This window comes from Pseudopipra pipra, chromosome 18 (assembly GCF_036250125.1).
Source record: "Pseudopipra pipra isolate bDixPip1 chromosome 18, bDixPip1.hap1, whole genome shotgun sequence".
NCBI classification, from domain to species: domain Eukaryota; kingdom Metazoa; phylum Chordata; class Aves; order Passeriformes; family Pipridae; genus Pseudopipra; species Pseudopipra pipra.
The window spans coordinates 2,569,485-2,592,847 of NC_087566.1; the positions used below are offsets into that span (position 1 = coordinate 2,569,485).

The 23,363-nt window shown below is 43.8% G+C and overlaps 1 protein-coding gene across 1 annotated transcript in view; it reads left to right on the forward strand.

Moving 5' to 3' along the window:
- Positions 1 to 461: 461 nt before the first annotated feature.
- The window catches only part of TBX3 (T-box transcription factor 3), a 433,177-nt gene continuing 410,275 nt past the window's right edge, over positions 462 to 23,363 (forward strand). The window contains exons 1-2 of the mRNA XM_064674670.1: positions 462 to 597; positions 15,989 to 16,089. The gene's annotated coding sequence lies outside the window, so the exon portion shown is untranslated. The remainder of the gene's footprint in view (positions 598 to 15,988; positions 16,090 to 23,363) is intronic.

Genomic DNA, 23,363 nt, shown 5'->3' on the forward strand with positions numbered 1-23,363 from the left:
TGCCCAAGGGCAGGTTGGATAAACTTGGAGCAACCTGGTCTAGAGGAAGTTGTCCCTGCCCACGGAGGGTGGGTGGAATGGGACGGTCTCTGAGGGCCCTTCCAACACAAACCATTCCATGATTCTCTATGATGCCACGGGGGATCCTCCCCTCAACCCTGCCCATGGTGTCCCTGGCGCTGGAACGCGCTCCGGGGGGACGGAGGTGACAAGTTACCTGCTGGGGTGGCGGCGGACGCGGAGCTCGGAGCGGGGTCCCCCTCAGGCGCGGAGGGGCACGAGGCTCGGGGGTGGTGAGGCGGCCGCAGGGAGGCGCCCTGAGGGGCGGAGGGGTACGAGGGGCGGTGACGCGGCCCTGGGCGGTGGGTGAGGGCGGAGGGGTCACCGCGGGCACGGCAAAGGCGGCTCCGCAAAATCCCTGGATATTCAGCACGGGAAGGGACCCCCAGGCCAGCCCGCTGCCCAGGCAGGCGCAGGTGACACAGGGATGCGTCCAGCTGGGTTTGGGATGTCTCCGCAGAGGGAGGATCCACGCCTTCCCTGCATGGCCTGTTCCAGGGCTCTGCTGCCCTCAAAGAAGTTCTTCCTCATGTCGAGGTGGAGCTTCTGGTGTTTTAGTTTATGGCCTTTTGTGTGCGTATTGGCTGCGAGGCGTGTTACAAATGCACCTGTAACTTCACAAACGCTTTGAGAGTCGTTTTGAAGTCATTTGTGTTACAAGTGACATTGAAGCTCTTGGTTGTGCCCTCTCAGAATCAAAATGCAGTTTAATGCTCGTTTCAGTGAAAAGCCTGAAGACTTGATGTGGCACTTAGTGCCATGGTCTGGTAACCATAGCAGTAGTGGATCAAGGGTTGGAATTGATGATCTCAGAGGTCCTCTCCAACCTCTCCACAGAATCCAATTCTATGATTCCATGACTTGGTTGTCTCCCAAAGCCTGCATTTCCAACATTATGTTTGGTTTTGCTTACAAAGGTGGACAGCGTTCCTCAAAATGCTGTTTTTCTAGTTCAGCAGGTCCATACCTTTCAGGCCACGTGTTTTTCTCCCTGATTCCCAGTGTGTCCTCTGCATCCTGGGATAAAATTGCTCCAGAGCCTTTGGTGGCTCATGTGGGCTTTGCTCAGTAAGGCAGGACTGGCTTCTCCAGGAAACCTGTGAATATGCACAGTCATAAATATGTTCTTAGTACAGTTGTTTAGTAATAACTTCATTGCTGTTATTGTTGTTGTTTAGTGATAATCCTGGCAGGGTTGTACAGTGACAGGGCAAAGCTCCAAGGGGCTCAGTGTCTGTGAGACCTGGGCTAAAAATGAATATTTCCCATGGTGAAACATTAAACAGAGGAAAAGCAGGGTAGTGATGAGAAGCTGGAGGGGTTGGGCAAGCCAGGTGTGACTCAACAAATTTATTTATAGGAGAAGCCTGGCACTTGTTTCACATAACCTTTTTGAATCTTACTTGAAGTAACATCATTCCTTATATCTTAATTACCTGTCATTTCTACTGTAAATGAAGTTTTGGGTGGTGATTATGCATTAACTACAAGGGATTTGTTTCTATAGATACCCTGATAGAAGACTCATTGTTACAATTCTAAGTGGAGCCACAGGTTCTGTTTTAACAGAACCATTTGTCAATATAGTTTCTAAGGATTTCCTCATCCCTGAGGTAAACTGGAAGCAAATTGACTGGTGGTTTGGTTTTTTTGGGGGATCTTTATTGTTTGGTTTTTTTACCCATTTTTAATGCATCTGTATTAGGGTTGCAGGTGTAACTGTCTCCACACCTGGCCAACACCAATGCTCTCATGCAACCTCTAAGTATAGGCAAGGTCTTAGTCTTCCATCCTAAATTTTCACTGTGTACCTGTGCCAGTCATGAAATCAGTCAAAACACTTTGTTCTGGAAAGCTGAATGGACCTCCTTTCGATGGAAATGGGAATTTTGGACTGATTTGTAATTTCTAATCCCAAATTTTTTAAGAAAGGAGGAAAAAAAGTTCAAAGCTGAAAGCTCATGTTTCTTGTGGTTTCCCAAACAGTTGTGGCTTCATTATCAGCTGTTTGTTAGTCAAAGAGAGTTGTTAAAAAAAGAAAACAAAACTTCTATGTGGGAACTGTTGCTCTTTTGCTTTAACATTTGGAAAATATTCCTCGATATTACATTGAGAAATGTTATATTTCTTCAATGTTAATAAGTTGTTTGAATTTAGAGGCTCCAGATATGTCAACTGAAAGCCATTCAGATCCTGAGTCAGACATAGATGCAATATGTCAGTTGCTTTAAAAAAAGGTTTAAAGGTAGTGTAAGTGGGCTTTTCTATAATTAATATTCCTAGTTCATTCTCAAGGTGGGAAAATCAGGTAAATAAGTACTTCAGCATGGTATGAACAGTGCTAAGAACAGCCCTTGTTCAGGCCCTGGCTGCTCCCACTGGGAATCATTCCCAACACAATGATAACACGAATCAAGGCCTGGCTGGCACCTGTGAACTAAGAACACCCTGTGTGTCAATGGGGAAGTGCCTGGTGGTTTTGGCTTAGTCTGTGAACTTAGTCTTAGTCTAGACCATGGGGGATCCCTGCTGGAAGAGCTGGGCATGGGCTGGTGCCACGTGGTTCCTGCTGCGAGCCCTGTGGCTGTCACCTCATCCAGAGGCAGGGCTTTATCCCAGTCCTACCCCATAGCTCCTGCTCATCCAGAGGCAGGGCTTTATCCCAGCCCTACCCCATATCCCCTGCTCATCCAGAGACAGGGCTTTATCCCAGCCCTACCCCATAGCTCCTGCTCATCCAGAGGCAGGGCTTTATCCCAGCCCTACCCCATATCCCCTGCTCATCCAGAGGCAGGGCTTTATCCCAGTCCTACCCCATATCCCCTGCTCATCCAGAGGCAGAGCTTTATCCCAGCCCTACCCCATATCTCCTGCTCATCCAGAGGCAGGGCTTTATCCCAGTCTTACCCCATATCTCCTGCTCATCCAGAGGCAGGGCTTTATCCCAGTCTAATCCCATATCTCCTGCTCATCCAGAGGCAGGGCTTTATCCCAGTCTTACCCCATATCTCCTGCTCATCCAGAGGCAGGGCTTTATCCCAGCCCTACCCCATAGCTCCTGCTCATCCAGAGGCAGGGCTTTATCCCAGTCCTACCCCATATCTCCTGCTCATCCAGAGGCAGAGCTTTATCCCAGTCCTACCCCATATCTCCTGCTCATCCAGAGGCAGGGCTTTATCCCAGTCTTACCCCATATCTCCTGCCCCGAATGCCTCGGAATAGAATAGGCCCTGTGTGCTCCCGAGCAGCCACAGTGCCCTACAGAGACTCACATGTTCTCCTGATTATCCAGCACACTTAAACTTTTTGAGTTATAAGGGTGACCCCAGCCAGTTGGCTGAAAAAATACATTTGACATCATTGAAAATGTATGCTGCTGCTGAAGCATGGATTTTAATTTGAGGAAAACGTCGGCCGTAATCTAGCATACATTAAAAAATATATCTTTTTATTTCCATATGGGTCACGTTAAGGAAAATATTAAAAAGAAAAAAAAAAAAAGCCAACCCCTATTATATGAAGTCTCATTAAAGCAGCCTGGAAAAGTTTAGCCAATTTACAGGCTATACATCTTAATCTCCCCAAATTACAGGAACGATAGGAAAACGGGTGGTTGAGAGGGAAAGCGGGCCCAGCAGAACCTGGCTGAGGGCCAAACAATGGATCAAGTAGCCCTTGCTTTCACTTGACTGCTACCCCTTGTTATTTAAAGAAAAGAAAGGATTTTCAAAGAAAGGCCTGGAAACGGCAAGGCATGGGATGCACTTCCTTCTCCGGATGGAAACTAAGACCCAAAGCTTGGCTGTTTTAACATGGTGCTTTGCCCCAGCTCTCCAGTGCCTGGAGAGTGAGATTTCTGAGAACTCCTGAGAGAAAACAAAGCATCTGCAACTCTGTTCTTTCTATTCTGGGGTAAAATGGGCACAGGGGAGGCAGTGTGGCACATTGGGAGGATGGCACCCATGGATATCTTCCTTGTAGCTCAGGGAGAGAATGGAGTAGCTGCACATTTTCTGCTTGTTTGACTTTTTGGTTATGCATTCATGAACTGTTTTTTTTTTCTTCTGTGGTTGTTAGCAGGAAGGTGGTTTAAGTACTGATTGTACCATCTTGGATGGTGTCTGCAGGGAAAAGGGTGGAATGGGTGTGGAGGTGCTAAAGGATGCAGAGGCAAAAGGCAGGAAGCAGTGAGGTATGGAATGGCAGAGAGGTCGTTTGTCATCCCTAAATTCAGTGCTGTGTGTGTGTAAAACTGTGCAGTCACTGCTTTTGCTGCTGTTGCCCTGTGTTACAGGGCTTTATTCCAAACACAGAGGGTCTGTAAAGGGAGCATGGAGAAGCTGGGCATAAAGATTGCTGCCCCATGCACTGATCTGAGAGACCAGACACTGCAGAAAGCAATCAAAAAGGTGAAGGAGGTGAAGCGTCCAGATGTGAATTAGTGGATGTGTTAAGAGCCAGCAAACCCAAACCTGATTAGCAGAAAGAGGAGGAGAGAAGCTACAAGATCTGAAGTGTTTGCAAATCATCCTGCCCTTAGCTCAAGCCAAGGCTGGGCCTAGTGCTTGCATCTGTGAAGAGAGTGGGGTGTAACTGCTGCAAAGGTACTGGCTGGTCAAAAAAAGACACGCTGTTTCTGTGGCATTTTCAGTGAATAAGAACTTGCCAGTGCAGCTCAGAGCAGAGCTGTACGTCAGAAATCAGCGGTGCTTCCCCCTGTGGGTAGGATTGTAGCTGACCAACCCTATCTCCTGTTTCTGTGGTACCTGAAAAGCAAAGTGGCAGGCTGGCTGGCTACCTGGGCAGATGGAGGTGCTCACTGTTCACCTCCCTGATGGATGTGTCTGTGCCCACATGAACCTGCTGTGCATTTAGGTATTTATTAGGCAAATTATAGATGACTGACAAAGCAGTTCTAGATTTTTTCGAGAAGACTTTATCTCACTGAACCATCTAGTTCATGCTTTTAGATCAGGGGATCTACTGCAGGGGGAGTTGCTGGGGGTAAGGTTTTTTTCCTGTGCCCTGGTAGGGACACTGTGCTATTCCATGGGCTGGAGCTTGACATTTCCTGTTCCTGCTTTCCTATTCCTCAAGCCCTCTGGCCAGGGATTGCCCCATCACTACTGTAACCACAAAGGGAGGGGTTACAGTGTTTGTGTGGCCAGCTCTGGCTTGTTGGAGGAGTTTCCTGCCGACTCGTTTGCTCCAGGAAACCCGGAGCTTGGCAAAGGGGCTGCCCAGCCGGCTTTCTCCTGGATTTGGGAGTGATTTCTGCGTGTGTGTACCACCGTGTTTGCCATGCCCTGCCCGTTCCTTCTTTTGCATAAGCACTTGGAAACATTTCCCCGCGGGGGCTGAGGCGTTTTGTGTGCCTTCCCCTTGAAATGGGTGCATGTGGGAATGTTAATATGGGCGTGTCTTGGAGGCACGTTTATTAACACAGCCAGAGATAATGGCCCTGGCAATATTTTGAAGCATCCTGTTGCATTAAATGATAGACTTTGTGGAGACAAAGAGATTAGGGAGAGCAAGGGAGATTATTTCACAGAGCAAAAATATCACTGTAATTTGCTGGTCTTAAAAACTTTGCAGAATTCGGTGGGAAAAATTAGAGGCCTTAAATATGCTGAAGTTCCTACAGTTGGACTTGATGACTGACTCGCTCCACCTTCCCAGTTAGTGTCCAGGAAAGCACAAAACAACATATGTTTGTACACTCATATTATTACAAATATTTCTCAGTGATCAGTGGCATATTTTGAAAAAAACCCCAAACAAAACAAAAACAATTCTTGGCTTTGTAGAGATCTGATGGGATAAGTAAATAGTGCATATTTTCTCCTGATTAATTTTATTTTTTCCATCCCTATTTTTGTTCATGGTTTGTCTGCAAACAGACCGTGGAACATCCCAACCACTCAGCATTTATGAATTCCTTTCATCATCTTAAATGCAAATACTTCAGGGCAGGGCCAGGACTTCTTATATGTTCCTACCATGCTTTAATACAGCAGTGTCTCAGTCTGGATTGCATTTGGTTCTCTGGGCAATGCTCTTCCTGGGTATAGTAATTTATTCTCAATAGAGAATTTTGGGCCACTTTACCTGTTCCTCATGTACTCCATCCTCTCGCAATTTCTTTGTTGGAGTAAATGTCTAAAATTTTCCCAGCATTTCCATTGGATTTTCATGACTTCCCTCCAGCTGCTCCAGCTGTTCATATTCCCATTACACAGCTCTGCTGTGGGCTCAGTGCCTCTCCTTTGAACCAACTCCCAACACCTCTCAGGGAGGGTACAGACGTCAGAGATTCCTACTGCTTTAATTTGCTTTTAATAGTTCTTTTTACTTCCCATTTCCATTCCTCCAAATGTACCTCAGGCAGCTGACAGATGTATAAATCTTGTCAAGGTCTTCTGGCAGAAGGAGTAAATATACTTATTAATTAATTAACATCTTCATTGAAAAGCATCACCTCTGAGCTGATCATGACACCATCTTCCATATGTGTTCTTCTCTCTTAACTTCCTTTTGCTGTTTTATTGTGTTGGGTGTTTTTTGTTTGTTTGTTTGCTTTTTTTATTATCTTTTAAAGAGCATTTTTAGACAGCCTACAATTGAGTGGCTAAATGGTTGAGAGAGATGCTAGGGAGTAGAAAGTCTCTGAAATTCCCCCTGAAACACTCCAAGCCCATTCTCAGACACGGAGCTTCTGGGGTGCAGCCTTCCTGCTGTGGGGTTTGGCTGAGGGGGTCACCAATCCAGAGCTTCTCTTGTCACACTGGGAATCCCAGTGAATGCAGGTGTGTGAGCTGGCAGATGGCATTGCCATTCCCAGAATAAAGCTGCATATAGGCTTCCTGAACTACCCCTGGTGTTTTCTGCAACTCCCAGATGGCACAATTACCTTCTGGTAATTATGACTGATATCACTGACATTTACCCTCTCTGATATTTGAGTGCCTTGTGCACCAGAGCTTGAGGTGGGAAGTTCAGGTGGTACTTCCCCTGTCTGTGCTGGCCCCAAACATCCCTTAGAAAGTGCATTTTGCAAATAGACCATAATGGATGAAATGCTGATCATTCCTAAAAATCAGTGAGGCTGGATAGCTGTCACACTGGTGTTTGAAAGGTTCCAGCCATGAGTCAGATTAAGGGAGAACCAGGACAGTGCTGTCTGCACAACATTTGGAATTCAGAGGAACTGAGGAAATAGAATAGGAACAGAAGTGATGTCACTTGTGACTTCTGTAAACCTTTGAACCTGCTTCTGGGATCTGCACACAGACATTCAAAAAAACAACATTAAAGGATTCCTTTAAAAAAAAAGATCTTTTACTTAAAGGAATGTGGAAGAGCAGTAGCTCAAGTTAATATTTATTTTATGAAATTCTCAAGAATCAAATCCAACCTACAGAAGGTAAAGCACAGCCACAGGAGCAGGAAGGTGATGGAAGAGGAAGGAAGCACACACCCCCCCACTGGATGGTGTTGCATTGGTGGTTGTACATCAGCAGGTTTGAAGGAATGGATTCAAGCCTGGGACTTGGGGAGCACAGTGTCTGATCCAGCTCCATGGATGGCATGGCACAAATCCCATTACTTTTTTACTTTCCATTCTTCCAGCACTGGAGCAGACACTTCCCAAAGCATCTGGTTGTTCAAAAACAAGAAGAGAGAACTCTTATATACTAGTTAGAGTCTTGTTACTTTAAACTCCCTGTACTCCTTTTTGGAAGTCAGGGGGCCTTTAAAGCTCTTTGGCTGTACTATGGAGCTTTTTCTGTGTGTAGGAATCTTTGAAGAACAGGTGATTGTTAATTGAGCACTAATTGTTAACCTTGTGCAGGTGTTAATTGAGCACTAATTGTTAACCTCGTGCAGGTGTTCTTTGTTCACACCGTGAGTGTGTGGGAGCAGCAAGGGACTGTAAGAATGCAGAGATGAGCTACACCAAGGACCTTTAGTTTTCTGTTTCTATTTCTTCATCACTCTAAAGGGAACCCTTTATTCCAGAGTGTTGGTCCTTACAGGTACAGCTCTCGTGTTTTATTTTACTTGGAGCTCCTGAAATCTTTTCCCTCTACTAAACACCACAGCAAGGCATTCCAGGCTACACCTCTATTTATGATTGTGTGCTTGAGTATTTAGGAAACAAGGACTGTAAAAACTGGTGTGTGAATGTATATAGATATATGAATATATGTTATATGTATACTATAAATGGGGAAAGTTTGAAGTCTTAGAATTCTTTCTTCTATATGTTATATTTGCTGCTAATTAGGGATAAATACCCTGTACCCTGCATGAAATTCCAGACACTGTTTAATGGTACTCTTGGCTGTTCTCTGCAACTGAAAGCTGAAACCTGCTGTTTGGATGCAGAACCCATTTCTGGGGGCAGCCTTTCCCGAGGGTGGAAAGTTTAAAAAGATTTTGCTGGCTGCCCAGGGCTGGAAGAACTGTCGTGCTCTCCCGAGGCAGCTCTGCCTCTCGTGTGGGAAGTTCATCCAAGTTCCCCAAGATGGGCCTGTGTCTTTTGGAGTACAGACCCAGATAACATCCCAACGTGGCTGTGCTGACACTGAGGTGGTTCTCCTCCACCAGGGAGATGAATGTAGGTCATCTGGGCACAGCCCATTAGCACACTCTGGTAGGAAGGAAACAGGGAACCATTTGCCTGTGATTGTATCTTTACTTCTCCTGTAGAGGTACCACAGGCAAATGGAAGGTGTTTAAGGCTGGTATCTTGATAAGATCTGGTCTAATTTCTGCTCTGCTGCTGTGTGGTTTGCAGCCCTGATGACTTTGCTGCTGGGTGGAGCATTGTGACTGCTGGCAAAGGGGCACAGGTGGGGGGCTGGACTCTTGGTAGGCTCTGCTTCTGTCTGACAGGGGTGTGCCATGTTCCCTGGGCCCTCTCTCCACAAACTGATCATTCATCAAAATAGAAAGTTTTAAGTGATCCTGACCTTGAGAGGTCTCAGAGCTACTCTTCCCACTTGTGATTGTACCTCCTGACTTGCACTTGGCATCATTACAACCACTTGAAGGCACGTGTGGAACTGAGAGATCTGTATTTGGCTTTTCTGGTCATTATGCTCTTCCCTGCCTGCTGGTCTATCTAACCAGCTCTTCTTTTAAGTCAGGAGAGGGATGAAAGAAGAAAAAAAATCCAGTTCTGAAAAATAACTGTGTACTCAGCCCTGAGGAGTCCCCTTTGATGCTAAAAATACGATGCAGTGGTTGGGAGAGAAAAGAATTTCCATATCGCATTTTCAGCTCTTCTGATTTTGAAGAACTTGTCTCGCCTCTTTTCCCATCAGTCGTTATTTATTAAAAATAATTGATATGGTCAACATTAAAACCAGAATTCAAAGCATCTTTCAGTGGACTTCTGCCTTGAACATGTGGGCACTTCTGAAAGTGTGACCCTGTCAATACATCCCATGCCCTTCTCTGAAGCTTTTCCTTCTCTAGAACGTGAAGTACTCTAGGGGGAGAAGGTACCACTGTACATGTTTGCCCAGTGCCCAGCAATCCCAGACTCACCCTCAGAGCTCTGGAAGCTGCTGTCATGTTGCTGTACATCCCCCTTGGGAACTGAACCTTTCCCAGACCTCGCAGGCAAGTTTGTGCAGATCAAATGTGTCCTTGGACACCGTTCCCCTGCGAAGCCCTTGGACAGCCCCTGCAGTGTCCCCAGACTGGCAGGGCTCCTGGGCCCAGCGTGGAATGGAGACAAAGGCAGGGAACAGAACCACCTTAGCTAGTGCTGCAGGAAAGCAGGTAGGGAATGTCTTTGTGCTGTGCTAGTGCTGGGAAGTTGGCACAAGCAGTCAGGCACACAGCTCCTGGGAGCTCCTGGAAAGCAAGAGGTTTGCTTTCTTCCTTCCCTTCTTCTCTTTTTTTGTCAAAGTTTAAGTTGATTCTCTCTTCTACTCTCTTGCCCCCCTTCCCCCTCTGCTCCCTAAGCCTGCTTTTGATTTGGTTTTATTGGCTAGTGAAAGGAATCATTTACTAGTCAAGGGCCAAGCAGTGACAAAGGAATGCAGGTAAATTAGTTTCAGTTCCTATTTCTCCCCGTCTTCCTCCTTTGGAATTTGAGCTTTAGAAAATTAAGTCCTTTTAGCCATACCGCCCCCCTCTTTTTTTTTCTAAAAGGATTCCCCCCCCCAACCTCTCTTTCAAGAACTTCGTTTTTGTAACTAAGAAAACCCCCATTAAAGTACCTTAAATGTCAAGGTGTACAACACATTCAATGAAATCCAACCGAAATGCATTTTAAAAAAACCCAAACAAACCCCAGAAAGCTTTTTGCACGCACCTTAAAAATGCAGAAATAAACTGAGAGTGCCATAAAGCTCGTTTTAATGAATAACTATGTACACACTGGCAAGTTTTACATGCACATATATCATGCTTCAAATGCTAAAATAGAGTTAAAGTTTAAACGTTTTGCAGAAGAAAATATGCAAAAGAACTTGCAGAGAATCAACGTGGAGAAAACTCGTATATTCAGTCTTTCATCACCCAGTATTCTGGAAGTATTAAGCACTAAACTAATGGCAGTAGCATTCAAACTGTCCTTTTTTTTTCTCTTCTTTTTGCTTTTTTCCCTTTGCAGTTTGCCTTCTTTCAGACAAAATGCTTCAAATGTACCTGGATATTTCACCAACTGTGCTCTGACACAAAAATCTTTAGAGACTGAGGCCTTCTTTTTGCATGTCATTGGTATTCTTGGTAAATAACATAATCCCAAATGCCCTGTGATCTTAAATAGTACAAGGCACCTTGGCATTAATTGGTAGCTATTCCTGTTAGTTATTTCCAGGCTCTTAACATGGAAATAAAACCATGTTTTGTCTTCTTTTGTTTTCTAACACAGCAAAAAAGTTGCTTATTCAGTCTTTTCGCTGCCTTCGTAATTAGATACATTTTGTGTTTATGCCTGCACAACACAAACCTGAAATAGAAAAGAACTCAGTTCTGCCTAAACAACAATAAGGTTTTGGACAGCAGCTGGAAGAGGCCAGGAAATGTAAGTTAAGTCTGATATTCCCCACTTGCCTCACTCCATTGTGAGTACGTTTTGTGGGGAAGGCACACAATGATGAGAGAGGTAAGAACACAGAGTCAGTCCTAACACTGCATTTCCTGGCCTTTGTTGGTTTGTGTCACAGCCTTAAAAAATTGTCTTTAATTTCCTCACAAAGGGGGCAAATACATTTTCCAGAATGGTGTATTATATACAAACACAATTTATCTGTCCAGTCAGAACATCAGCTATCGGGGGAGCAGAACCTGAATTGGAGAAGAATTTCTTAGGGAAATCTCTCCTGTATTTTCCAGCTGTATTTAAGTGAAGCTCCTTCAGTTTGTGATTTCCAACTGGCACTTAAATAACTGTGAGGGACCAAAGAATTCCTCCTGCCAGTGGAGCAGAACCTTTCACTAAACACCCGCTAAAGGTGTTTTTCCAAATGATTTCTAGGCTTCGGTGGGAGTCTGCTTGTGCTTGATTTAGAGCCACTGAGCCAGCTTCTTTTCTCCTGGCAGATTTAGGAAGTACAGACCTTGCTGGGAAGTTGTGAGATCAGCTGGAATGAGAGCTGTTGTCTCTTTAGCAGAACAACCCTTAGTTTGGATCCGGGGCCGTCGTAGCTGCTGGAAGTCGTGCACCAGAAATGCAGCTCCTGGCTGTGTCAGCACTGAAGGAGGGGATGCTTATTCCTTGCTTGGTGTGAAAGGAAAACGTAGATTGTGCTCTCAAAATGATTCAAGTTTGTGTATATTCATAACCACACAGCTGACAAATTGTGGAGGCTTTTATCTGCCATGGCTGGGTTTTTTCTACTTCATGACTGTGTCAACAGAGACCGAAATACTTTCACATGTGTTTTAACTCTTCACATCCTATATAAGACAGATACCTCTACTAATTAGATAAATATATTATACGGATATTAAACCCTGTTTAAAGTTCTACAGATTCTTTACAAGCATCACTGCAAGCACAAATGGATGTTTGTGCACTGAGCAGGTTCATACCAAGGGTGTACGATATTTATACAAGTTTCCACTGGAAGACATTATTATTATTATTAATATTAGTATTAGTATTATGCAGCTGTTTGGTATGTTTTGTATAAGCATTTTGAAATACCAAAATGAAAAATATTAATTAATGCCTATTAAAAGATTTTCTTTAAGTACATACAGAGGAGGAAACATCAGAAATATCGAAATCACAAAATATTCAAGTGACTTAAGAATTCCTGAGCCTGGTGTTCTCTTTACCATTGGAAAGAAATATATGTGTGCCAGTAATCTAAAACTTAAACAGTCAGTCATATTTCCTGCTGCAGTGAACTTTTATCTAGTTTTCCCTGAAATGTTTGCTTGGGAAGGAAGTGTTTACACAAGGTTAAGAAAAACAGTGAAGGCAAAACCAGCGAAATTATATAACAAACAGCAAAAACTGTGCCATGTGTTGGCTCAAACGTGTATTAATTATACATCTTAAAATGTAATAACATGTAACAAATGTATGACGACATCATAATTGAAGTCTTTCTGCCTCTATAGCAATTTTTACCAGATAAACAAAAGACTTGGGATCAACAGATCTTCACGTCTCAAAAATATACTGATCAGTTTTCTGGCTCGTACCCCCCGAGGCACTTTGCATAAGCTGGATCCTTATAGTCTACCACACTTTAGATCTCTTTATTACTCAGGAAAACAACTGAATTTCACAGCTTTGAGCCCCAGCTGAAACAGGCAGTTCTGTATTAAAAGTGTTTAGGTCGGCGTGTGGCTCCTGGGTTTTTACTCAGAGCGTTTTAAAAACGGTTCTATACAAATAGGGCGGATTTCACTTTGCGTGGCGAAAGCTTTCCCCGCTCGAGTGCGATGCTGTCAAACAGAAGAGTTTAAAACATTTTCGGGCAGTCTGCAGCGATGAGGGTTAAGCCATCGGGGATAAAAACCGAGCGGTTTTTGGGGCTCTTTGCGCTAATTCGGCTGCTCCGCCGTGTGCCGGCGCCTCCAGGGGCCGCTGTGACCCCACGAACCCGGGAGGGCTCCTCGGCCCGGCAAAACCTCCAACTTCGGGATCCTTCTCGGCTTCAGATGTTCCAAACCAGGATTCCAGCAAAGGAAATGAAAAAGGGAAACTAAACGAGCTTTTATTCCTCCCCCCCCCCCCCCGCCGCCCTTTCTCTCTCTCTGGTTTCTATTTGTAAGACTTTATTTCTACAACAAGCACAAACCACTAGAAAGGCACAAAACAAAATATGAATTTTTCCTTCTTTTTCTTTTCTTTCTTTTTTTTTTTTTTTTCACTGTAAACCTCTGTAAAAACAATGAAAAAAATTCTGGACTACATTAGATGGTATGTTTCTTGTTTCTTTTTTATTATTATTATTTTTTCTCCCCACCCCCTTTTTTTTCCCCTTTTTTCCCCCCCTTTTTTTTTCCTCCCCCTTTTCTTCCCTTTTCTGTTATGTTCACTGAGCTGTTTCCACTTTGATTTTGGAGGAGGAGGAAAAGAGGAAATAATGCTTTGTAGAAATACACAGCAATTACCAGTCGGACTAAACTAGAGGCAGCAACTGATGGCATGAAATGGTTACTTTTTATGTCAAAATACTTCCAAGCAGGGCAGAAAGTTGTACTGGATTTGGTAGTAAGAAATCTATCAGAAATTATAGACTTCTAAAGAAGGAAAGAGCATGTAATATTCAAAAGAAAAATGACATTTGTTTTATGATAAAGATTTAATTTTAAGCCTCCATCAAACATTATCTTAGATTCTGAAAACAAATAATAAATTCTATAAAAGAACTATAGTTGATGGATACATTTAATTAGAGTTTATTTACCGTGGGCTGTATAAACACTTTTGTTTCTATAAGGGGGAGGATTTGTATCTGCAAGTTCTGTCTCGAACATTTCAAGCTAAAAACAAATGTTTTAAGAAAAGGAACTAACATAAAACAGCCCAGTGTTGGCTTTTGTGTCTTTGTAAATGTCTGTGGCGGTTTCTTCTTGTCTGGGGGGAAAGAGCCATTCATTAAATTAAAAGTGAACCAGTTAAACTGGACCTTTCATTGAAGAAAGTCTCCCAGTGATCCCTGCTTTATTTGGTGGATTGTCTTACAACACAAATAAACCGAAGGGTTTTTTATCTGGGGATCTAAAAATACTAGAAAGAAAGGAAATCCAAAGCAAGGCAGAAAATACTAGGAAATAATTTCCTATTAAACAGCCCCTCTGCCTCCATATATCTCAAATCATGAAAGTACACAAGAGAGAAGGGCTCATATTCCTTTTTCTCTGGGGTTAAAAGCCAGTGACAGAGGAAATGGAATTCAAAGGTACCGTCAGTGTTTGCAGTGTTCAAAAATAGACAGAAAGGAACATACACTGAAAATGCCCCACCACTGCTCTGACAGCAAACTGCTGAATGCAGATGGTGCTGCCTCCAAACCCCCACTGCAACAGGACCCTCTGTGCACAAATATACTCAAAAATGCAGAGAGATTCAGGGCAGAGTCAAAATATAGATATTTTTTTTTTTTCCTAGCAAAATTCTTGGGTTTTTATTTAGATGCCTGTTTTGGCTGACTTAAAACAAATTCACACTTGACATTCTCTTTTTCTTTTCCAATCTTATGCATGGCTTTGCCAACCCTGCTTAGGGACATTGTGTGATAACAGGCAACAAAGAAGCCAGTATAGTTTGGAAGAACAATTACTGTGAAAAATGCAAGATAGTTTAAGAAGTATTTTTTCCTTGGTTTTTTTTTTTTTTCTGCTGCAATTGAAATCTTGGTGGTTTTATCAATTATTTTTTTTATTTTTGTGAGATATTTACGGGGAGTATTTTCAAGATTAAACTTTTTTATCCTTGTGTGGCTAACGAAAAACGAGCAGAGTGAGGTACTCTGAGGTGCAGGGCCGAGACTCAGGATAAAATGGAGTCTTGTGCACTGAAATTGCAGGATTAAATTCTGGAAGGCTACTGGTGTGGTTTGACATAAGTTGTGTTTCTGGATGGTGAAACTCAGATGCTCTAAAGGGCTCCAAAAACGTCCTGACAAGTTTGTTGATGCTCGTGCTGCTGAGCACCCAAAAGGCACTAATTCTTCTACAGGCACCTACATTTCTGTGCATGCACTTCCACAAATTTTATCTGCTGTGAGCACTAAAATTAGCTTTGCCTTCTATCTTTGCCTGCCAGCAGAGTCCATACATAAATACAGCACGTCTCAGAACGTCTCTTCTGCGCCCACAACGAGCCTCTAATTAATTCTGCCTATAATTCCAGAACATTTATTATTAATAAGTATTAATACAATTAAAAAAAAACAAACAGAGCCATTCTCAGGATTATGACTCTGACCCAGAATATCCGGGATGGAAAAATGTACAGAGATGATAACTGCAGTTCTTGTTTTCTTGGCATAAAAATGGAACAAAACTAAGTGAAATGAGGCAAATTGTCACCAGGCTGTTGTAACAACCAGATCACTGTATTGTGCATGTGATTTTTTTTTTTTTTAGTGATATAGTTATGATTTTACTCATGGTGCAAAAAGTATTTGCTACTAAAGCCTACTTTTGTGAGTAGTGTGCCCAAATTTAAATATATATACATATGTATATATTAACAGATAGTTGTGATAGAAAGGATTTGGAAGTTTAAGCCCTGGTGGTTTCCTGGACATTCCTCTTGGGCAGTGCAGAGGGAACCAGCTGGGAAGGGCTGCCTGACCCAGAGAGGGAGCAGTGAAGTGTGGGGGGAGAATTTAGTGATAAAAGCACAGGGAAAAGGGAAAATATCTGTTCTCTTTTTCTCCCCAGAAGTCTGTGATGTGTCATTCTGGGAGCAGTAATGTGAATTTTCTTGTCTCTGTAGGTCTTCTCCAAACAACAGGGGTGTGGAGCTGTGCAGGGTCCTGCCTGGAGCTGCTCAGCATCCCGGGAGCCGCTGCTGCCTCCGAGCTCCTCCCCGAGCAGGTACTGTGGGATGGGATGATGTGGGACACCTTCTGTCATTCACTGCTAAAACACAGCCCCTTCCAGGATAAAACACAGCAGCTCTGTATTGGGACAATTCAACAATTGTTCAAAAACGTGCTTCTCACTCTTTTATGGGACTTGTAAGACTGCAGCAGTGAAGCAGGGAAAGATAATGTGTGCTAAAAATCAACTTATAAAACCAGTTCACACTCGTGGCTTACCTTGAAAATTCAGTGGAGGTTGGAAGTTAAACTAATACTAACCAGGTCTGATTCAAAAGGATTTGGTTTGTCTGACACCAAAACAAAGTATGTTTCTGACTTGCTGTTCGGCGCTAGGGGAGCACATTTTCTGAAGGCTTTACTTCTCACCTGGGCAAATAAATAAGGATTCAAAATATTTTTTCCACCCAGGGCGCATCAGACAAGTTTTACTCCTTCCAAATGGCAGCTTAGCCATTGTGAAAATCTGGCAAAATGGAGCAGAGTGCAAGTGGGTTCACTGGTGACAAAACAGCAGCCCTGGGCTGCCAAGGGCTCCTTTTTTCCAAGCTGGGATCACTTGGAATCCGTGGCTTATAACTGTCAGTGTGGGCCACCATCTATCTGATTCATCCCCAAACGTTGTTTATAGATGGAAAGGAACTTTGTGCTCTGCCTCTTTGCCCAGGATTTCCTGGCATTCAGGAGTTGTGCTGTGGCTGCTGGATGTTCCCAGGTAAGGGAGAGGCAGCTGCTCCCGGCGGGATGTGCCACCCTGCCCAGGGCTCTGAGCAGGCAGAGGGAGCCCAGCACCCTCACAGTCCTTGCCAGGACACTGCATGTTGCTGTCTAGAAGCCCTTTCTGTCCAACAGTACAGTTGGAGCAGTTCACAGCAGCAGTAAGAGAGAATTTCCAAATGCTTTGCACACTTGAACTTCAGACAGTTTCCTGCTCCTAATTAAAGCTGCAGAGTGGGAGTGCACGGATCCCCTTCTGGCACATGAGTGTTACTTTCTGACTGATACAGATGAGAGGCGTTTGGGGCAGCTTAATAATAGCTGTGCTTTGAAGAAATGTTTGGTTTATGCAGTTAAAAAGGAAAAATTGGTTGGGGTTGTAAAGGCCTAAAGGGCATAATCTGCACTATCTGATCCATTTGCCTTCCCAGCTACTGCACTGAAGCACAAAACAGCCACTTGATTTCTTAAGCACCTGAAGAGCAGGAGAGGCAGGGGCTTGAGGAGAAGGGAGCAAACAAACCCCGCTCAGGGCTGGCACAACAGAAGTTCCATTGTTTTAATTTACAAACATTTAACACATGGAAAAGCTGCCCTTCTCCCCAGCATTTCCATTAACACGTTGAAATTGCAGTTGTTGGAAATCTTGGTACAGGTAAAAATATTCTTTTCATAAGCTCTCGGAGAAGAGTGAGGGAAGGAAAATAAGAAACAAAAACCTTTTTTTCCCCCGATTTCCCCACCCCCTTTTGGCAAAGTCACCTAAAACTGAGGGGATTAACTATTATGAATCAATAGGAGGCACTTTTGAAAGAGGAAGCATTGCTATCCAGATTTGAGGGAAATGAAGTGTTTATTGGAACAAAAATATCCTCTTTGTTCAAATGTTACTTCATTGAACTGTGTATTCCCTTCTGAAGAGCATGAAAAGCAATTGAAGAAAATGTTTTATGCCACTCTTCCTTTCTTTTACCACTCACATCTTTTGTCTTCCTTTAACCTCCTGTTCTCTGTGTCCATCTTTCCCATTAAATCACTAACTGATGTTTTTCTAATTAATGCCAGTTTAATTTCATGTGTAATGACGCTGTGTCTGTGTGGGGAGTTTGATTTCTTTTTGTGACTCTGGCCTGACCACTGAGATTAGCAGCATCTGTACAAAGCTGAGAAGTCCCTTGGGGCACCAAGCAACACTTCCAACTCCCTTTTTTTTTCACAAAATCAAAGTGACTGCCATGCAGGATTAATAGAAAGTATCTCTCCATAAAATGACTGTTTGCTTTACAGCTTTCTGAATCGCTTCATACTTATTCCCTTTCTTTCAAATTATTGAAGATGCTAGAGTTAGGTGCAACATTATTATAATATAGCTGCAAATTAAGCTGGAAAAACTATTTTTAAGAAAAAGGATGACATAATGCTGGCAAATCATGTCTATCAATATTCCATAAGCATTTATATAATTATACTAGTTGTTGGAAACCACTAAAAAATGTTGCATGCAAATATATTTCAGCTTGTGGGTTGATTACAAACAGTTTTCAGAGACTCTTTTCCTTGAGTATTCACAACTTTTCATGCAGGGGGTCATCTAGACCACGTGATGCTCTTTGTGTCCTCTCATGTTTCTCCTACTCATATTATTCCTTTCTTGTCTATTGGTTTTTCCAGAAAGTGTCACGTTCAGGTGTGTGATGAACTCTGTCCCTCATAGTTTAGCTCTTGGTGACTTTATGGCTCCTCCTGTCGTGGTAATTAAGTTTATCCTCTGCTGGCACCATCCTGCATCCTTTAGGTGAACACAGAAAATTAAGGAGCATCCCCACAGTTTTCCTGTGAGGTTATTCATTGAAGCAGAAAGTATTTAGGGGACAGTTTAATTTTGAGGTTTGTTTTTTATTCCAGGAGAAAGGTTTGCAATGTGATTATGTCTTTCTGCATGGTAACGTGCAGGAGCAGGATGCAGATGAGAGTGTTTAAAGGGAAACTCAGAAAACACACATACTTTGGGACACATACATGCCTCTTACATGACTTCCACCCATTGCTTCATACAACCACTATTTACATTTGGAGCTAGTGGTTTCTTAAATGCTCAGAGCCTACAATTGAGCCCAGATTTCCAAAAGTGCTTGGCACCCAGCAGTTCTCACTGAGACATTTTTATGGCCAGATAATCAAAATTGCTCAGCATGGTGGCAGCTGGGGAGTTTTGAAAATCTAGCCACTTATTTTAATGCCCAAGTGGAGGCTGGGTTCTTCAGGAAAGCTGGTTCATATCTTGTAGTTCCAGTGACTGTGCACCAATCCTGTAAGGACACTTTTTTTCCTCTCTCATGGCCATACAGTCTATCATATATGTGCCCACTTAAAAACCTGCCCACTCATTCTTCCATATAAATTGTAACTACATCAGTTACACAGAATTTCAAAAGTTGTGGGTACCACAGGAATGAAGCAAAAGTTCAAATGAAAATCAGATCCAGCAATTACAGGATTTTTTCTACAAGCGTTTTTCTTTCAGGCTTGACTTGAAGTGAAATAAAGACAAGAGACACCCGTTTCCAGCTTAGGAAGCAAACAAAACCAAATTGTAGAGGGTGAGAGTTGCTTATCTGAGCTGCTTTTTATAAAGCAGCTTGACAGCTGAAAAGAAAAACACTGGGGTAACTTGTAAAGTGAATAAGTTTAGCTCTTACATTTGCAATTTTCCACTCAGTGTTCCCTGTCCTACTGAGCCGAGAAAGTGGGGAGTGTGTAATGTGCCAGTAATAATAGTGAGCATTTCCTTTGTAGCCTGAAGGCATTAATAGCTCCCCCAACACCCCTGTGGGGCAGGGAAATGGTGTGATTGCCACCTCACCTCTGGCACAGCAAACACCCCAGCAGAGGTTAAAGCTGAGGTTTGCCAGGAGAACTGCTGCCTGTGTTGTTCCTCTCTCGTTTCTGAGTGTCCCAAGAGATGTGGCTCCCCTGCATTACCCAGGGACCTGATCCTGACCAATAAACAAGAAAGGAAATCCTTTCTTGTCCCTTTCTTGTCAGGAGTGTTTTGTGATGGTCAGGGTGCTTCACAACTGGCCACAAAAGGTTTGTTTTGCTCAGGTGATCGTTAGACATGGAGGGCAATTCCTGTACTTCCGAGAATTTCCAATAAGCCCAATTAATGGCAGTCTCTGTGCCTCAGAAAATCACTTGGCAGCAGGCACAGGGAAGGGCAGAGTGTCTCCCGTGCTGGAGGAGGGTGTGTGGATGCAGAGCCAGCACAAGCCATGACTGAGACAGAAGTGGGGGATTTTGGGGGACCTGTGTCACGTGAACCTCCTCGTTCCCCCCCCTGGCACAGCTGTCAGGAGCTCAGCAATCCCTCTGGGAGACGACCTGGCTCCTGGGAGTCCTGGAACAGGCAGCCCCTGTTTGGGAGGGTCTGATCTCTGTGGAGGAGGCTCAGTGTTCCAGCTCAGGTTCCTCACCCAAGCAGAATGCCTTAACTTGGACCTTTGAGTGCAAATCAGCTTCCAGCGTGTTCACCCTGTCAGTTCTACCCAGCTCTTGTTGAACAGCACAGCTCTTCACTCCCTGCATCTGCAAACTGGCCCTGGTTTTGCTAAAGGTTGAGCAGAACTGGCTTTTCAAAAGCACCCAGGTCATTTTTCCTGCCCTCCATACCCAGGAGTGACAGAGATGCTTTTATGAGTTGGAGTCCCATTAAAAATCAGCAGATGGAAGCCCAGCTCTTTGAGTATAATCAGGTACCTACTTCTTGCTGATTCGTGGATTTATAAATATGTTTAATATATTGGACTGTGGCATGTCTGAATTAACAGTTAGAGAGGCTTTACCATCCCTTCACACCCAGCTTTCCTTGCCATGTGCACTTTGTGCCTCAGAGCTTGACCACCAGTTCTTCCTTTAGGAAGCCCTGAAAGCACTGTGGAATAGTGTTTACAGGGTCTGGGACACATTTTCCTGGGAAACCCCTGGCCTTGGGGTTGTCCCATGCTCTTTATTCTTACCCCACCAAACATATTTGTCCACTGTCCTCTCTCAACTGCTTGTAAGTTTTTTGAGAGACAAGCCTGGGGAGAGGTGGACTGTTCACAAACCTGTATCTAAAAACTCCATTTGGGTAATAAAGAGCAATAATGTGAGTAACTGCAGGGAAGAGGTAGCCGAGAGGTGACTTCTGTGGTGTGGATTGATGAATTCAAAAGGAATTGGTCTTTTCATTACTTTGCTACTTTTGAAAATATAAATCTTTCCTTCAAACAAAAGGAACTTAAGCTTTCAGACAGGGAGGTTTCTGACTGACTGGAGGCATTATGACATTAACTGGTTGCAAGTTCATTCTGCTGCTGGATCAGCTTCCTTAAATGGTCTTGTGAAGAAACCTTTGCCAAAAATCGTGTTTGAGGCTGGCTGAATGTGGTGGCAAATGAACTCTTTCATCTGCTTTCTTCCAGTAACAACTGCCAGCTTAAAAGGAGGGTGCTGAAAAGGGCAAAATAAATGTTATGTCAGTACACTTATTTTTAATAGCATTACTGGTAGTGACTGGCACTACAGTGTGTTAAAATCCTTTGTGCTATTTGCTGCAGGAGGTCCAGAAAACCAGTATTCGTGTCTGCATAATTTGTGGCAGCATCTGATATTCTGAATAATAGGACTGTTAGTAGCCTCCAGGTCTCCATCCCTAGCTCTGTGCAAAAAAACCCAAACAAACAGTGTTGTTTATTTGCCAGGTAAACACACTGATGACTGGCAATTGCTGTCATTAAAAGAAGACCTCAAACAGTGGCCACTTCCTTGGGGGGTCATTAAAAATCCATTGGCAACTGCACACAGCTTAAATTTACAGCTTGAGCTCCTGCTCTTGCCTTGTGCCTCCTTTTGCAAAGTTATTCACTCTCCTTTGGCAGAGTAATTCACTTTCTTATCTGAGCTGTTTAATTCCCCGGTGGGATGGAAGGCAGGCAACAGCTCCTGGTGCAAACAGTGGTGCAGTGATATCATCCACCTTAATGCATTTACTTCCAGCTCCCCTTGCACTGTTGGCCTGTTCTCTGCCTTTTCCTACCGGCAGTTTCAGTGAGAAGGCAAAGTTAGGTTACGAGGTTGCAGCTGAAGCCCCAAGCTCAGATCTTTCAGTGTAAAACTTTCACGTGATTTCAGTCGAGAATCTGTCTCCTGTGCAGGTTTCATGCAGTGTTCAGCCTGCAAAAGGAATGATTTAATCGCCCTGCAGGGTATGCAGACCAAATAAAATTAAGTCCACAGACCAAACAAAATTAAGTCCACAGGAGCTACTGTCATCTCTTTTGGCTTGACAAGAAAAGGTGATGTTAGTTTTGCATCTGCCTCAGTGTTATTAAATCTTTCAGTACTGAGGGTGTGTCATATTCTGGAATTTCATTAAAACCTTATTGTTAAGTAAAGGGTCAGATTGCTGGTCTTGATCATTGAAGAGAATAGCCTGAAAGAGTGTTCCCTAAGTATGGCAATGGCTGAGGAAAGAGAAGGCAAAGGAGAACAGTCCCCACTTTGTTCTTTTGGAATCTGAAGGTACTGGTTGCTTTTCATTTATTTGTCTCTTAATTTTTAAGATCCTGTGACTGACTTTCCTGGAATTGTCATTTTACACACTGGTTTTGCAAATATGGGAAGGGGCTGTTCTTAATTCTCTGGATGCTTAAATTTGAGCAGGGTCCTGCTGGGAAGTTAGTGATGGACACCCTGGCTCTCAGAGGGTCAGTCTGGGAGCAGATTTGTGTTCTGGAGAACGTAGACATTCCCTGGCGTTTGAGGCAGTGTCTGTAAGCCAGGCTGCTGAAGCAGGATAGCCATGTCTGTGGGACTGTATTGGTACAGGTATTCCCTTGCTGTTGGGCAGTGCTGGGAATGCCTTGGATTTCATAACCCATGGAAAAGTCTGTCTGCTGTCCGTGCTGTGCTGTTTGCAAGCCCACAACCAACCCTTGTAAAATGAGCCTTTTCTACTGCTGAGCAAACACCCCATGGCCTTTGCTGCCTCCCTTCCCAGGAACATCCCAGGCCTGGGCCTTTTGTTCCAGCAAAATGCACACCTGCCAAAAATAACCCGGAGCTTTCCCAGCCAGGGTTTCTTCCAGCAGTGCTCCTGCCCTCCCACATCCACAGAATGCTCCTGCATTGCTGCCAGATCCTGCCCAGGGATACAAGCAGTGGGGAATGCAGGAACTGCCACCAAGTTTCCAGAAGAACAAGGCTTGATGTATTTTGGCCAAGGAGAAATCTGTGATCTTTAAGGAACAAAGATTCCACCTGCATGGAAATCAGTCTGATGGGAAGGGAACTGCAGGGAGAAGTAATTCCTGTTCACTGGGATGTGCTGAAAGTAAGCCAGAACAGTTTCTTAGCAGAAGGCAGGTCTATGATCTTAGTCCCATTAGGATCCCTCTGGAATGTTGCCCATTCCTGCAGTGGAGTTGCAGTGGATTTTTGGGAGGAGCTCATCAGACTTGACCCACTGCTAACTGAGGTTACTGTGTACATCCACATTTTGAGGTCAGCATA